The sequence below is a fragment of the Callorhinchus milii genome, unplaced genomic scaffold (assembly GCF_018977255.1).
Source record: "Callorhinchus milii isolate IMCB2004 unplaced genomic scaffold, IMCB_Cmil_1.0 Scaffold19, whole genome shotgun sequence".
Lineage (NCBI taxonomy): Eukaryota > Metazoa > Chordata > Chondrichthyes > Chimaeriformes > Callorhinchidae > Callorhinchus > Callorhinchus milii.
Window position 1 is genome coordinate 5,823,566 of NW_024704760.1, and position 4,674 is coordinate 5,828,239.

The window sequence follows — 4,674 nt, forward strand, 5'->3', positions numbered from 1 at the left end:
TAAGGAATTCACATTGGAGTAACATTCATTTTCCGTGCAATCAATATTCTAATTCAGGCAGAAACCAAACTGTTAACATTACGAATGCCAGAACAATTGGTCCCAATTTTCCATCAATCATGCGATTGGTACCATCTGAAATATAGGATAAAAGTATTAAAATACTCACAGTATAATTTTTTTTAAATAGTAAAAGTATATATCACAATAAAAAAATAAAAACCTTGATTATGTAGAATTTACATGTTTCCACGAAACCTGTTAGCCTGGCTCAGTCATTACCTATCTGCCAAGACTGGCACCAACCCAAAATTACTGGGTTGGTGTCAGTTTTCTCAAGTCATCACCTCTGAGTTAAAAGGCTGTGGGTTCAAACCCCACTTTAGGTCTTTGAGCTCATTGTCTAGGGTGAAATTCCAGTGCAGTGCTGGTGGAAGCATTGTATTTTCCAAGGTATTACAATGAAAAATGCTACACAGAGGTGCAAAACTGGCATTTTCATTCGGGTTTCGTGCCATTGATCCACAGGCAGTGCCAGAAGCACGACGGATCCATAAGAAAACTAATAGAATTGAAACAGAAATTGATGCATAAGACTCCACTTTCTCAATTGTCTTCAGTGATGAAGAAATGCCTATCTGACAAGACTGATGCCAACCCATTCCCGGGCACGGTGAAACATTGGGCAAGTTTCCTTACTCCATACACCTCTGTTTGCCTAGCAATAAGTAGGAACCCGGTTTTTAGTCAATTGGCAAATTGTTTTTCTGGGGGTAATAATCTCTTCATAAATTTTTAAAAAATAATAATAATTTAGTTTGGTCACTCAATCCACGACTGTTTGTGGGAAACTGCTGTGCACAATTGGCTGCTGTGTTTTGCCGACAAAATATACAGTCAATTCACTTTACAGTATATTCCGTGAAGCGTTTTGAGACGTCTCGAAGATGTTATAAGGCACTATATCAAATGCAAAGTTTACTATCATTATATTATTATTATTATACTGAATCCCAAACTCCTAACATTCCAATTCCCAGAACAGAGAGATCCAATAGAATTACCATGAGTGGCATTGCGATCTGCAGAAAAACAGAATGAAAGTATGAAAATTCTCAGAGTGCAATATTTAAAAGATATATATGAATATATATTATTGTCAAATATTCTCAGCATTATTAAACAACAGAATTGAACTATTATGATTATGAACTCCGTATGATTTTTCAGTAAATTAGAGGATTTCTATATAAAATACAGTAATAACTAATTCTGCCTGGTCTTTTAAAAAAACTACAGCTGTACACGACACTCTCCTGTTCAATTATGCGGGAGGTCAATAAAACCCTTAGCGTTCTAAAAGCTAAACTCCTAAGATTACAAAACCAATAAGAAAAAANTACAGATGACCTACCAATAACACCAATGGGCGTGTTGATACCTGTTCGTAAAGGATGGAAGTGTTAAGATCCTCACAATGGAACTTTTTTTAAAGTAACAGTATATTTCCACAAATGTTCCAGATCTTTGATGTTCACGAAGAAATACTTGCTTAAGAGGTGTTTCTGTGACGGATCAGAACTAAGTTAGAGCTCTGTATGGCACTTTCTTTTTCACTGGAGTGTAGTTTCTACCATTTCCACATTTGGATTGTGTGGGAGTTTCCCAAACAATTTTGACTATTTTTTTTCTACACAGTGTTGTGTGGAATGGTTGACAGGAATAAAAATAAAAGGGGATAAATAAAGGGGATCGTTGAGAATATAAGGCGACTAAGGGGAGGGATAACAATGGTGTAGTACAATTATGTGTTTTGTTTGTTGGATTGTTTAATGGAATTTAGATTGTCCAACTTCGCTCTGAACACGGAGTACAAGCCGGATTCTGTCAATTTTCCACATGTCTTGTTCAATTGATAGTCTTGTGCTGAAAAACCTTTATTCCGCAATGACCTCTTTGAATGCACTCCTTCCTTACTCTCCCCCTCGCTTTCTCTTATCTTCCTCTGACCTTAACCTCTCAGATTCTGTGCAGGTTTCCATTAATGACTCCAGCTTTTACTCTGAATGGCAAGCCACAGGCAGGATTTGGTTTGTATGTTTTTTATGTATATTTTGTGGGCGAAAAGCAGCAGCCAATTGCACACAGGAATGACCAAACTATTTATTTATTTTTTGGGAGGGATTATTAGCCCCAGAAAGCGATCTGCCAATCGACCAGCAATCGGGTTCTTATTCACTGCTCGGTAAATAGAGATGTGTGGAGTGAGGAAACGTGGCTAAATTTTCGCCCTGCATCAAACCCAGGTCCTCCCAATTGTGAGGTGATTGCGATAACCAATTTGCTACAGGAAGATACTCACTGCATAATTCATCCTCACAAAAGTATTCCCTTGGGCATGCACTGCAGGGAAGTCCTTCAATATACGGTTTCTGCTTTGCTATATTACCTCTGGAAATAGATATTCAGGTAGAATAGGTTGTTACATTCTCTGTCAGAAATTAATCAGTGATGAGTAATGTCCCCCATGGATTCATGCTGGATCCCAGATTTTCACTCAATGAAGTGAAAAATGTGACATTATTTACCAAGAAATTGCATTTAATACCAAATATTTTTGCTCGGTATCCAATATCTGATCCTGCCTGAGATCTTTGCAATTTTAAATATGGGGCCATTATTTCTATTCCCAGATAACGGAGTGTAAAACCCTGGAAAAAATAACTCTTGCTTCATGCCATTTCCATTTCAAATTTAGAAATTGCTAAAGTATGGGATAGGAATTACCCAGATGTGCTATAGGTTGATAGGTAGCTCGTGTATTTGTGTATTCACTCACAAAATATAGTCAATTCACTTTATAGTATATTCTGTTAAGCGTTTTGAGACGTCTCGAAGATGTAATAAGGCACTATATCAAATGCAAAGATTAGTATTATTTACCTTCAAGCTCACAGAATTTTCTTACCCAGCAGTTTTCGATAGCAAGTTAACAAAACACAAATAAGTTGTGCAAATAATAACAATCTTTAGTTCCGTCTGTTTTTGTATCATCAATAGATTTTATATTGTTCCATGAACTGCTCCACTTCAAATCATTCCTAAACAGAATAAGTAATAGTAATCCGTGCATGTGATATAGCGCCAAATCACAAATTCAAGACGTCTCAAAGCTCTTCACATATACTGTAGTGAATTGACTGTAGTAGTAGTCAGAAAAGACTCCTGTGGGATTTCAATGGATGCTGTCCTGAGTTGACATTAGCAATTTATTACCCTCTGCTTCCTGCTATTGAGTCATTTTTCAATCCAACTGCCAATACATTTTGTATTATTGCACTTCCATGAATGTTTTTGACTTGCCAAACTTGGAATTTTAACAAATGTTTTCAGAACTGTCAATTGAATTATATCCATGGATACACCTCATTCATTAGTTTAGTTCCTGTGTTACTTTGTAATCCTGTGTCCAAGATCTAGTTTATCTTTCACAATTTATGCAAAGGCATTTTGTGTAAAAATGTCTCCAGTGTGAAATATGATGTCATTCATTCGAACAGAATGAGATTTGCACAGAGGACCGTACTTACATGGGTGAATAGTTGCACAGGAACACATTTGTATGTGGTAAATCCACTTTTTGCAATCTAAGGCAAAAATGTTTAGCACATGCCAATTTGTCCGTATCTGCCCAGACAATCTGTAAAGATCATATAAAATCAGCGAACACATCAATTGACGATTTGTCCACAAAATATACAGTCAATTCACTTTACAGTACATTCTGTGAAGCGCTTTAAGATGACATCAAATGCAAGGATTATCATTATGATAAGTTATATGATAGATTATTTGTGCTCAGTAACAAACCAAATAGAAATTGACTGGTTTTGAGAACCGAATCAAGTTTCATACCTGTGTGTAATGTCCACAAACTTTATTTGGAGTACATGCATTTTCTTCGAATGAAAAATGTCGAATTTCTGAATGCCAGGCTTTGACTGCTTCCTTAATATTCAAATCCTCTGTAATTGCAAACATACTTTCTCCCACAAGTCCTCTGTGAGGGTTATGTGCCCATATGCATTTAGCTACATATGTCTCAGCCACTTTTTCCAGTTTTTTGTCCCAGGTCTAGAAATCATTGAATCAATGCATTGGTTAGTACAATATACAAATACAATAAAATTTGCTTAGGTCTGATCTGTATAAATCAGATAATCGCCTAAATCATACATCTAACCAAATCACATTCAAGACTTTATATTCCAGACAAGTTTGAACATAACTCATACTTTGCATAAATCTTATTAAATGTATGGTCCCAACTGATTTGATTTATGTGAGGTTTACTGTAGGCGTAGAGGGGGAGAAAGCATAGTTTTATTTTTTCGATTTATATTTGGAATAACCTTCAGGTCTAAATTTGATGAATCGGAAATGATTAAGCATATTTAATCTTGTTAAAATAAATGTAAAGGGTAGATATTGAGAACCTATTAGATTCATTGTCCACATTATTCATCCCACTGAACCTCCCCTATAAAGCACATGATGTTTTGAGGTGTTCTCTGTGGCATTTTGTTAACAGAGGCTGAAAACAAAGTGAGTGATTTCGTTATGTATCTGACGCCTATGTTTCCTCAATTGAAATAATTTTATTGCAATAAAATT